The sequence below is a fragment of the Haliotis rubra genome, unplaced genomic scaffold (assembly GCF_003918875.1).
Source record: "Haliotis rubra isolate DU_JTF1 unplaced genomic scaffold, ASM391887v1 Scf465, whole genome shotgun sequence".
NCBI classification, from domain to species: Eukaryota; Metazoa; Mollusca; class Gastropoda; order Lepetellida; family Haliotidae; genus Haliotis; species Haliotis rubra.
Window position 1 is genome coordinate 773864 of NW_025767152.1, and position 13538 is coordinate 787401.

At 38.5% G+C, this 13538-nt stretch overlaps 1 protein-coding gene across 5 annotated transcripts in view; it reads right to left on the reverse strand.

The window, feature by feature from the left end:
- The window catches only part of LOC124290437 (uracil-DNA glycosylase-like), an 87065-nt gene that overhangs the window by 24991 nt on the left and 48536 nt on the right, over positions 1-13538 (reverse strand). Inside the window, exons 1-2 of one of the 5 annotated variants that reach the window (XM_046727143.1) lie at positions 8343-8564; positions 7921-7947 (exon numbers count right to left, since the gene is read on the reverse strand). The exons of 3 other annotated variants lie outside the window; for them this stretch is intronic. The gene's annotated coding sequence lies outside the window, so the exon portion shown is untranslated. Of the gene's footprint in view, positions 1-7920; positions 7948-8342; positions 8565-13538 lie in introns of those variants that run through there. One more of the 5 variants, XM_046727138.1, reaches the window with a different exon arrangement.

A 13538-nucleotide genomic window follows, 5' to 3' on the forward strand; every position in this document is an offset into this window, starting at 1 on the left:
AACTTTTTAAATTTCCGCAGTTTCATTTTTTATCATAATAGTTCTTTCGATCGCTACTTAATTGTGTAGAACTCCTCCGGAAACATTACCTGGAGCCACTTCTCATTCTATAGATAATGCTAGATTTGTGCGATCTCAAAAGATCAGTCAAATTTGATACTTATTACATATCGTTTGTCGGGGTATTTGAAACCAGACTTGTTGGATAAGTACCTCATTTCGACCGAAAACACAATCTTTGTGAAGCTTTGTATTTAGATGCCGACCTACTGCTGGAATGTCCTGATCATATGTGTAGACTGTAACTAGCAATAATACACACAATAATACACACGTGTACATGGCGCGCTTGAAAATACAAAAAGTTATGGGGCAGTAGGGTAGGTTTGATGGGGTAGTTGGGTTCTCTCGTCACGCCCAAGGCACGTGCTAGATTCCAAACAATGTTTTATTCTTTCAGCCAAGTAGCCGACAACACACACATAGTCTTGGAGCAGTAACGGCGCCATTACTCCCGGAGCAGCATGGATTCCATGACAGATGGATGATGTCAAATGTGGCAATGTCCACATCTTACGTGACTGAGTGAGTGAGTGCACTTTGATGCTGCTTTGAACGGTATTCAAGGTATATCATGGGGCATCAGGGTAAGTTGGCGTGCTCGACGTTTTGCAGGTCTTAAACGTCTACTGCTTTACTGAAGCCTGCCAGCAAGGATGTTGTATTGTTGAAGCAAATATAGACTAAACCCGAGCTTCCAGGTTTCTGGCGTGCTCAAGGGACAGCAGGAGATCCGGCAGATTAATATGGTGTAATGTCTCTACCCGGATGTTACGGAAGAAAGTTGATTTTATAACTAATAATAAGTATAATAACATAATAAATGATATTTTTCCGGAATATCACTCTAATTGACTATCAAAACGAAGGACTGAGTTTAAACTTGTCAATTATGGTAAACACATTTTCGGAAATCACATTTAGAGTTCACACAAACAAAATCACCAAAAATGGTACCAACACGTCACAATTTAATTCTGGACTCATAAAAGTCCAGAAACTCTCTGTACTGTGGGCACTTTCTGACAAGGGATTTGACCAAATTAAACATGCAGTTGTTGTGAATATATGCCAAGGATGAAAAAATGAAAAAAAAGATTTTCGAAAACTTTAAATTTCAACTCGCTCGCCCATGGGCCTGCCCAAGGGCGAACAGTGGCCCATGGTCGAGAATGTTTAATTTCGATCAGAATTCATGTTTTGGGGGTTGTAAATGAATGAGTGTATACTTATGGGTATCATGAAACAAATTCAATTCATTTTGACTTAATTCGACTAACATAGGGCGATATTAAAAAATCTCGTACATGGGCGAAAAATATGTTGGCCCATGGGCGAGAATGTTTAATTTCGATCAGAATTCATGTTTTGGAGGTTGTAAATGAATGAGTGTATGTTTATAAGCATCATGACACAAATTTCAACTCATTTGTACTTAATTCGACTAACTTAGAACGATATTAAAAAATCTCGCCCATGGGCGAGAATATTTACTTTTACTCAAAATACATGTTTTCCCATGTTTTAGAGGTTGTAAGTGAATGGGTGTATACCTATGAGTATCATGAAACAAATTCAACTCATTTTGACTTAATTAGACTAACATAGGGCGATATCAAAAAATCTCGCACATGGGCGAAAAATATGTTGGCCCATGGGCGAGAATGTTTAATTTCGATCAGAATTCATGTTTTGGAGGTTGTAAATGAATGAGTGTATGTTTTTAAGCATCATGACACAGATTTCAACTCATTTTGACTTAATTCGGCTAATTTTAGAGCGATATTAAAGAATCTGCATTATTTACGGTAACATGGATTAGCTAATAATAATTGCCGGGAGTCCCCCATTCACTCAATCATACCCATTGCCGGTTGAACCACACCATGTTCAACTCTTGTTTTCTTAAAAGTGGCTTTCCCGGGCTATAACTATCAGCACACCCCAATCCGACCATCTGTCATTATTTACCTGTCATGAGCTATCAGTTGTATTGAAAGCTCTCGCCTATTGTTTCATTACTAAATTGTTTCACGGATAGGCAGGTCACTCCAAATTCACCATATGTCCTCTCCGACGTCCGCGCCCACCTCTCAACCTAGCAATCTCGATTCACTTTCAGCTCACTATCAAGCCATCTATAACTTCACCTCTCTCTCCAACCACCTGTCTTCTCAGAGGTCCGCGCGCCTCTCTGTTCCTTTATTATTTCACACCAACTCTACCTCCCAACAACATTTGGCGATGGTCACTGAGAGCAGTTGTATTCAAAATCACTTGCGAATGTAATTCCCTTCCTTTTCACTTATCTACGTCTTGATAACATTATCGTCTTTAAACGAGTCAGCGATCTTCCCCTCCGTCTCCTGGGTTGCCACTGGATATTTGCTTGGCCTCTGTGGCCTATGGTGAAATCCACCTGCAGCATGTCACCCGCTCCAGCGCTCCAACATGGCGTCCGATCAAAATCGGACTCTATCACCCGATCGTCACCACAACCGAAATGACGGGCCTCCTCCTACACCTCAAGGATCAATGTTGACCCCAACCCTCGATCAGCAGAAAGACAAACGCCCCTCAAGGAAAGACTGTAAGCTCCTCTCTACTACTTTCACCACCTCACCCTCCCCGTCACTCACGTCAACTCCCGCTAAAACTTCACATAGTTCCCAGTTCCCACCTCTTGATCTAAGCAACCCCACTTCACTCATTCCGTCAACGTTTCCTAAACCTCCTCCAAAATCGCCCACCATTTCCATGACTACCCCTCGCAAGTCCCAATCAACTCTATTAAATAACCTAGCTTCGACTACAGCCTTGGGTGGCAAACGTCTTAGACAATCCCAAGAGGACCTGCAAACACAATCCAAGATGCAAAAACGACAAGGTTCTAACCAAACACAACCAAACAATAACCAACAGTTAATACTTCTCGCATTCAATACCGGTCCCACACCTCTCACCTCCCTGTACACAAAAAACAGATTTGGGCTTATACTAAAACAATCTAATCTCAAATTCAAATTCCTAAACAACTGCGGCAGGGCTTTCAAAATAAACTTTCAGCATCAAGACGACTTCAATGCGGCAATGAAAAATACATCAATAGATGGCCTCAACCTATCTTGGCAAACACCCTGTTGGCTATCCGAAACAAAAGGGGTCAATTACACTGACCCAGCGGAGTCTGACCATGACCTTCAGACATATGTATACGAATCAAACAAACTCCAAACCCATCCTCAAATCACCAATCTACTCAAGATCACCAGAAAAAAACCCACACAGTCCTCCATCAAACACTTCCACTGTCATCCTGACGTTCAAAGGCACCAAACTTCCTGATAAAATTATATGTGGATCAATCTCTTGCAAAGTACACAAAACTAGAAAAAAAAACAATTCAATATACTACCTGTCACCTTTTCGGACATGTTCAATCAAATTGCAAAAACCTAGACAGATGCTCCAAAAGCAGCTCCGAGTTCCATAACAGTCCAGAGTGCACTCAACAACTGTATTGTATAAGAGTGCACTCAACAACTGTATTGTATAAACTGTGATCAGGACGATCATACCGCCTTCTCAAACTCCTGCCCAGTTCGCCAAAACAAAATCCTATTAATAAATAAACATCTCACAGCATCTGACCTACCCGCCCCTGCCAAACCCTTAAACTCCAAAATATACAATTGGTACGACCAACCCCAGTCGTACGCATCCTCAGATGACGACGACGACGTATTCCCACCACCATTAAATCCCCAAGAGTCAAGAGCACCAAGCTCCAGTCGCTCAGCTAGTCTGGCGTCTTCCGGGGTCGTAGGATCACACAACACAAAAACAAAACAAAGCTGCCGCCCCGGCTGTCACAGCCACCCCAGCCAGCCTTGAGCAACCAGCAGTTGCCCTCAAATCCACAGATCAAACCCAACTCCGAGCCCACAACACACAGCACAAGTCACAATTACGCAACTACAAAATGTGCAACATAAGCTCATAGAATTCATTACCGCACTAACTCTCTCTCCCAACAACACAATAGAAACAATTCACGAATATCTCCTCCAAACCTCACTCTACACGCTCCCATTAGCACAATTTCAACACAATGTTAAAACCGTCAAACTAACATGAGACACAACAAACGCGTTCAATCTAAACTACACATGCTTCTACTTGCACTACTACCAGTAGTCATTATGCATATTATCCAGTGGAATGCAAATGGCTTCATACCTAAATCCTATGTAATAAAATCACTCATAAAACTAAATAAGCTAAATCAACAAATAATAGCCATTCAAGAATCAAAAATACAAAAAAATAAACAATTCACTATACCAAACTACTCCACACTCAATAAATACCGCACAATAAACAATCCAAACGCTTCTCGCGGTGGCCTTTCCTTATTCATACATGACTTACTCAGTTACAAATAAATACAAATAAACAAACCCCACTTGGAAACACAAGCACATGTAATCATGACAGAAAAAAACAAACATAACACTAGTCAACATATATCACCAAACCACAAACCCTATGGACAAAACTGACCTTGAAATACTAGCTAACCATATTTCTAAACACACAATCTTTTTAGGAGATCTAAACGCGCATCACCATAGCTGGACCACCAGAAACCACTCAGACAAATTTGGAAATTTACTATACGAATGGGCACAGCAAAACGACCTAATTATTTTTTAAATGACAAATCCCCAACCAGATACAGCCAACAGGAAAATCAAAACCCTAACAGCAATAGACTTAACCATCACCACGCCCAATCTGGCATGCAAATCAACTTGGGAAGTATTCGACGACCCTGGGAAGCGACCACTTCCCCATCTCAATAAATATCAATATTGGTCCCAATCTTACACCTGAGCTAACCCACCAAGACCCAAAACTCAACTACACTAAAGCAGACTGGAGAAAGTACCAAACCTTAATCAATCAAACTGACTATTCACAAATTATCAGCTCAGCCCCTGAAACCTTTTCCAACAATTTCACTAGAGAAATTATTAACATAGCTACTAAGTGTATTCCCAAAACAAATCCTAACTCCCAACGCAACAGGGTTCCCTGGTGGACCCCAGAAATCAAACAGGCAAGAAGACAGAGAAAACGAGCATTTAGACGCGCAAAAACACATCCACACAAACTCCCCCACGCAAAACAACTTCAAAACAGTACACACATGCTTATCAAAAATACACAAAAAGAACACTGGGAAAATTTCTGCAGCACTCTAAACATAACGTAAAATAATTCTAAAGTCATGTGGAACAAACTAAAGGCAATAAACGGAACAAAAAAATCTACACAAATCCATAAAATACACGACTATACTGATAATAAATTAAAAGCACAAACATTATCCCAGCATTATCAGCACATAAGCAGAAACACTAATCATCACGCTTCACTCCAACAGAAAATACTCACTACACCAGCTTACGTCATGCAACCGCCCCAAGCCCATATACCCTACAACGCATCCCTAACAATACACGAGCTCACACACGCTCTCCAAAGCAAAACCACGTCGTCTGCTCCAGGAGGAGATGGCATAACTTATATACTACTAAAACAGCTCACCCTACACGGCAAAACGCTACTGCTAAATCTACTTCACACAATCTGGTACACCTCACAAATTCCTACTTCGTGGAAACAAGCACTTGTCATTCCAATAAGGAAACCAAACAAACCACCACAGAACCCAGACTCATACAGACCCATATCACTCACATCAAACATGTGCAAAATCATGGAAACAATCATCAAAAAAAGACTTCAACATTACATAAACACAAACAATCTCATACATGCAGACCAGAGCGGGTTCACGCCAAACAGAACAACCCTAGATCACATCATCCGAATAGAGAACGCCATCAGAGTAGCCCAAGCAAACAAACACTACCTTCTGGCCATATTTATCTACTTTTCAAAAGCCTTTGACATGATTGGAATGGCGGGCTAATAACACAATTGATGCATAAAAATGTTATGTGTAAAAACTTCCTTTGTCATGTGAAATTAGGGTGTAAATATATTGTTGTTTACATTGGTGGTGGTGGTTAGGTGCTTTGGAGGTCGCCTTCGCTTCTTGGCATTTTGGCAGTGATGCATTGCAGAACCTTATATACCAAGATATGCACATGAATAATCTTGAATTTCAACCTTTTGTTAAATTCTCTTTTGTGCATTAACTTATTTGTCATGCAAAATTTGTGTGTATATACGTGTGATTAAACAACCCTGTTTACTGAGATAGGAATAGGAACTTTGACCTTTCTCAAGACGTGCACATATTAGTCTGTAAAAGACACTGACATTTATGTGTATATGCTCTTGAAAACCTTGTTTGGCAAGATGTGCCTTTCAATTTAGCTATTGTGTGCATGTTCATATTGTATTTCAGTTTTGACAAGTACAAGTAGTTGGATTGACAAATTGAATGTATCTATACAACATCCCTCTGTATGTTCATAGCTGTTGACACATTTCTGGACGTGAAATCTGTGTTACACAATCAGAAGTATCGGAATTTATTTATTTCAGTTGATATTCAGGCCAACGGCCCATTACAACATAGAATGCATATACAATATAATAGCCTAATGCGCATGCGTAAAATATGCATATTCATATGTGTAGTAACATATTGGTACAATAATTCATATCTGTGGGGATAGTATAGAAGTTCTCAAATTCATTGCATGATGTAAATACATTGATACATTTCTAATAATGCTTTCATTTTTATTTGACTTTAGGTAAATAAACTGATCTATAGAAATCGTCCCGACATCGATATATTGTTTTCTAATGTGTGAAAGTGATCGGCAACCCAAAAGAAAATGGTATTGATCCTCTATATCTCCCGATTTACATAATTTACACAATCTGTTTTTTTCGCTCGATACCGTTCATCCTACCAATTTCTATTTCTAGTAGGAGTGTACCGCAACGAAAGTTTGCCAAAAAAATACTCCTGAATTTATTTATTTGTATTGAATTGATATACTCTTCAGTTTCAAATTTGTACTTAAACAATTTGTATCTATGTAGTTTAGATGTACTATTTATTGAATTAAACCACTCTGATATGAATACATCTTTCATTCTTTGTTTGAATTTCTGGAGAAATAAGTTTATGTTTTGCACCCTTGATTTACCCATACATACATAAATCCATTAGAGCATAAAATGTTTTTACCTTGGTAACCCAGTTTACTTTTCCGTTAGTATCATAACGAAGTGACATTCTGTAACATGTTTTGGCATATCTATGGTCAGGCATCCTGTTTATTTTAAGCCAGTATTTAATGACTCTTACTAAAGTGTTAACAGAAAGAGGGAAGCGGCCACATTCACCAAGGACAGCATAATTTGGCGTCTTAACTGCCGGTTGTAAATATCTCTTACAAGCTGTTAACTGAATTCTTTCTAGTTCATCGTATTGCTTATATCCCCAAATTTCACATCCGTATGTTAGGATTGGTAATATTTTGGTATAAAAAATATGGAAGAATATCTTGCTATTTATAGTGCAGTTCATATTCAATGTCTGTAGAACACTATTTAAAGCTCGCTTCCCTTACTGGGCTCTTCTACTAATAGCATATTTCCATGATAACTGAGGAGTGAAATATATACCAAGGTATTTATAATTATTCACAACTTTTAACTCGACTCCTTCAAAGTTCCATTTCTCATTTGTACCTAACACACCTCCCTTTCTGAATACCATTATATTTGATTTTGCCATATTAACTTTCAATCCAAATTCGATCGAAAATGAAGACAGAATGTTTAACTGTTTTTGGAGGTCCTTACCCACACTAGAAAACAGCACAATGTCGTCAGCAAAAAGAAGTAAATATATATGTACAGGATCAGGCATAAGTTGTAGCCCATAGCAGTCTGAACATTCAATACCAGTTGCTAATTCGTTTATGTATATTGAAAATATCAAAGGGCTCATAATGCATCCCTGTTTTAAACAGACATGACATTTGAAGAATTGCTGTTATTTCTTACACAAGCAGAGACATCATTATACAGATTATGTATTATTTGAAATAACTTGCCTTTTATTCCGATGCGATTGAATAATTTCCACAGTTTTGGTCTCCTTACCGTATCAAAGGCCTTCTTAAAGTCTATGAACGCTGCATATAATTTCCCTCTTTTCTTCGTTATTTGTTTCTCTATCAAAGCAATCCAAATAAATATGTTGTCAATAGTAGAATACTCACGTCTAAATCCACCTTGTGATTCAATAATTTCAGAAGTATCAATACAAACAGTTTGCGCCAAGTCTACTGAGTGTTGTAACTGTGTCGTGTCTATTCAGAGCTATATTTCTTAAGAATACTAAAAGCATTTGTTCCTTACATGAGCATAACAGCTCACATATTTGTGTTGTCGTAAGTTTATGATGTACTGAATATAAACATTGAGTCATGCAGGTGGAATGTTGCTTGACGGGTACAGTCAAAGTTGCACAATGTTAAATGCGGTGAAATCTTTAGTTATCGAGTAAAAATGTTAAATGACTGCGCAATATTTCATTTTATGCGAGAGAAAGTCTCATGTTTTAAACTTCAACAGATAAATATTGTGGTCGCCCATGTACGTAAAACGGGAGCTGAAACGTTCTGAGTTTTAGTGCGGTTGACTGCATCGGTTACTAAATATACTGGACAACAATAGTTAGGGATAAATGTACATTTTGAAATTATGAATAACGATCTATATAGTCATTGACACACTGATAAAATATCAATCATAAAAATAACAATATCCCTAACTTATTTTGTCCAGTATATTTCAAGCATAAATCCCATCCAAGTTCCACAAACTTCTCAAGAAGATGCTTAACTGAATGAATGTAACTGGTGTAGAATGTCTCTCCCTGGATTTGTACCAATGTCTGTTTGTTTGTTGTTGTTGTTTTTGTTTTGTTGTTGTTGTTTTTTGTTGTTTTTGTTGCTGTTGTTTTGTTTGGTTTGGTTTGGGTGTGTGTTTTGTTTTTGTTTTTGGGGTTTTGTTTGTTGTTGTTGTTTGTTTTTGGGGGGTTATATAGATATAAATGCATACAGAGGTTGTTTTACTAGTAAATGGTCTGGTATATATTTCTGCCTTAATTCCTGATAACAGTGTAAAATGAATTTCATTTTCTATTCCAACGTTACATAAAGGACAAGGTTTTTCTACCCTCATCAATCATTTAAAATAACAAACCTGAACCATGTGTAGAATACATACAATTTATACTTTTGTATTTGTGCTCTTCCTTTCTTGAGTTACATGTTATTATAAATGAGTCATTTATGTTATTTAATTTTGCAGCAAAAGTATATTTCATGTTTGGGTGCAGCTCAGCTTGACAACATGTCGGAGCGTAAAGTATGCTTTCATATAGATATAATGCTTTAAACAACGTTGAAAAATCTGTCTGTCTACTCTACACAAAACACAACAAAAATAGATAATCCACGTTCTCTGTGGGAAAGCAATTCTGTTTAACCACGTTAAAAATGTGTTTTGTCAAGATTCGATAGAGGTGGTGTATCGCCATGGACCAGCTCACAATGACTGTACTACCTTTGTACGGAATACGTTTCAGGTTACAGCTTTGAATGAAATCCACTCTCTTTGTAAGAAACAGCCAACATATAATTTGTCACATTTATACTGAATTCACCGAAAGGGTAAACGTCTGGGCATTTTCATTCAAATCTTTTCGTTTCCTTGTGAGATTGTGGAGTTGTGTGGCAATGTTAGCATCTAAAGTAGTGTATAGTGAGTGAGTATGGTTTTACGTCGGTTTTAGCAATACTCCAACAATATCACAATGGGCTTCATTAAGTAGCTCACTGACAGAATGCTAAGAATTGCATGCAATACAGCACATATCTAAATACTGATAACCTCTGCTGAAATATATTTAAAAGACACCATTTATTACATTAAATCAATATTGTATTTCAGATTTCCGCGCAATACTATGATAACGTTTGACTAAACAATATGACACAGAGAAGTAAGAGCTTTTGAATTTTATGCAAAAAGTACAATGTCACAATCAAGTACATATTAAATGCTGTAACCGAATGCAAGGGTGAGTGAGTCTCTCTCTCTCTCTCTCTCTGAGAGCGTGTGCGAGAGAGTGTGTGTGTGTGTGACTGAGAGAGTTTCCGTGTCGTCGTGTGTGTGTGCGTGCGTGCGTGCCTATCTCCGTGTCACATGTTTACCCTGAACACCACAGTAACAGTGTAACCTATGTACAGAAATACCAGCTGACAAGATAAGGCCATTCAATCGGAATTAAATCACCTCATTGTGGCCTGAAAGGAAAGGCGCATAAAGATATTGTGGGAGGGTTGAGGTTTATACGAGATAAGACAGCACAAGAGGTTGCCAATGTGAAACCGATATTCTCTAGCCGTGTCATGCGTCAAACTTGGAAATGCCATATTGTATTTCAATTTTGAACATATGGTTTAAACATATTTATATTCTCAGAGAATCTGGTTTGGTAAACAAGCAAAACATTGCTTTTATTAATACTTCACCAGTACATATGTAATATAACAGAATACACAAGAACTGGATACACAAAAACGTCAAATTAATTCCTATCATAAGTAGTAGCAAACTGTCGCTGACGCCTTTGGCTAGGTGGATACACCGGGATGCAAAAATCCCCGTACACCCCGCATCACAATAGTAAACAGAATTTATCTTAACGAATGTTTAAAGAAAGACAGACAGACAGACATAGTGACCCATGTATGTAAACAAGATATAAAATACATATAAAATAAACACATAATGTTTTACATACATCCAACCTTAACAGGCTTATGAGACAATGTTATCTAGAGGGTCCAAATATACACCATAGAAAGATTTTTATAAAACCACATAAATACATAACCTTAGGTAAAAATATCTTAAATCTCACTTCATGTAAATATAGCATCAAAACAAGCTGAAATTCAGTCATATATTTCACTAACATGGTACTGACTAGTCGATTTGAACCACTGCTTCACGGTTCACTGACTGCCGTGGATGCATGTTTTTTTTCCATTGGGCGGGGTATAAATGATATATTCTGCCTGATGATTTGTACTACACCACCCAAGCAGTGTACGACCGTGCACCCGGCATACATGGTAATTTGTTCAAGGTCACGTGAATCAATCAGAGATAGTCATTACATGAGGTGAATAAATGTGCATTGTACGAGCTTAGGAACCATGAACTTGCAGTTACATTTCATTATTTGCGTACAGATATTGGTCTAGAATAATTTATCAATTCGTTTAGTCTTGAAGATGTATTGATGCAGGGACACCATTATGTTCTTGTTGACATTGTTGGTAGCTGGAGGTGTTCCTTTTGTCACAGTTTGGAGTGAGGAGTGAGTATGTTTGGTTTTACGTCGCTCTCACCAATGTTCCAGTTATATGGCGGCGGTCTGTAAATAATCGAGTCTGGACCAGACAATCTAGGGATCAACAGCGTGAGCATCGATCTGCGCAATTGGATGAGTGTTTAGTTTTACGGCGCACTCAGCAATATTCCAGCTATATGGCGGCGGTCTGTAAATAATCGAGCCTGGATCAGACAATCCAGTGATCAACAGCATGATCATCGATCTGGCGCTAACTGGGAACCGATGACATGTGTCAATTCAAGCCAGCGAGCCCGACCACCCGATCCCGTTAGTCGCCTCTTACGATGAGTATGGGTTACTGAAGGCCAATTCTAACCCGGATCTTCACGGGTTTCACAGTTTTGTCTTCTTGAGAGGGTACGTAAGTCTCAAAACATTTGAAGTAAATTTAGATATACCAGGTTTATAATAGTAGGATACTTGTGTTTTTAAGTGATGGCTAAATTTGTGCACAATCGCCAACGTATGAAGGGACCATGTAAGTCCTTCTAGGGTTCTCGCAGGTAGCTAAAGTCTAAATGGTGATCTAAATTCAGTTGCTGGCTGTCTATAACCTGTTTTCATTTTGTGTATTGTCCAAATAGTGCTATTATATAAATATTAAATGCCAGGTTTAAATCTGATTGATATTCTGGATATTTCACTGTCCCTTGACGACAGGTTATATACAAAACATTTATTCCTCATCAATGTTTAATTGGTTCAAGTCAAAATATGGCTGAAATATTGCCGATGTGACGATATACTGGAGTATATTAACTCACTCACACTCATATCGTTTTCATCAGTGATATGTCTTTATTACATTTGTTTTCAACCAACCCTGATCAAAAGGATAAAATGAAGCAATTCGCATTCTGTTTTCATAAATAGGAGAAATAATTTTGTTAAGCCCATGGGCGAGATTGTTTAAATAACGCTATAAATTAGTCGAAATTAGTCCTAACAGTTTATTTTTTTTGTCATGATACTTACAAACTTTCCATTATTCATTTACAACCTTCAAAACAAGGAAAAACATGTATTTTGAGTAAAAGTAAATATCCTCGCCCATGGACCAACATATTTTTCGCCCTTGGGCGTGATTTTTTAACATCGCTCTATGTTAGCTGAATTAAGTCAAAATGAGTTGAATTTTGTGCCATGATACTTATAAACATACACTCATTCATTTACAACCGTCAAAACATGAATTCTGAGCGAAATTAAACATTCTCGACCATATGGCCATTGTTCGCCCATGGGCGAGCGAGTTGAAATTTAAAGTTTTCGAAAATCTTTTTTTCATTTTTCATCCTTGGCATATATTCATAACAACTGCATGTTTAATTTGGTCAAATCCCTTGTCAGAAAGTGCCCACAGTGTGAGAGAGTTTCTGGACTTTTGTGAGTCCAGAATTAAATTGTGACGTGTTTACCATTGATATACCCCAAATGTAGTATCGTGTGTGGGCATCCATGGACATCGATGAAATCGTTGCATTGTCTGTACATGGAATGAACTAGCCGGTTGATGAAGGCCATATGCACTTAGGTCCATATACGAAATGTCTGATCGAGTTTAGCCACAGTTGTCGGCCTTGATCGGGGGTCATTAAGTCTTCTTTGAATCGACTTAAATCCTGAATGAGTGCAGGCTATTGTAGAGTTTGGATGTCATGTTGTCTTAGGAAGTCGAGAGCGAGACCGACCCTAATCTTGCAGACCTGACACCCTGAGCCCACCCGCATCACGCGAGAGGAACGTAACGAGTCTGGCCCCACAACCCACGGATACCCTACACACCCCGGCAACAGGTACTGCACCCTCAGACCCACCCAGACACCCAGGGTCACTACCACCCGGACCCCACCCCCGCAGCTGGTGCCAAGCCACCAATACACCCTAACCCCACCGATCTAGCACACATTATGGCTATGCCTGAGAGAATGGACTTACGGTGAGCTCAATTAGACAAGATCGAGTCTGACATATCTTCTATCAA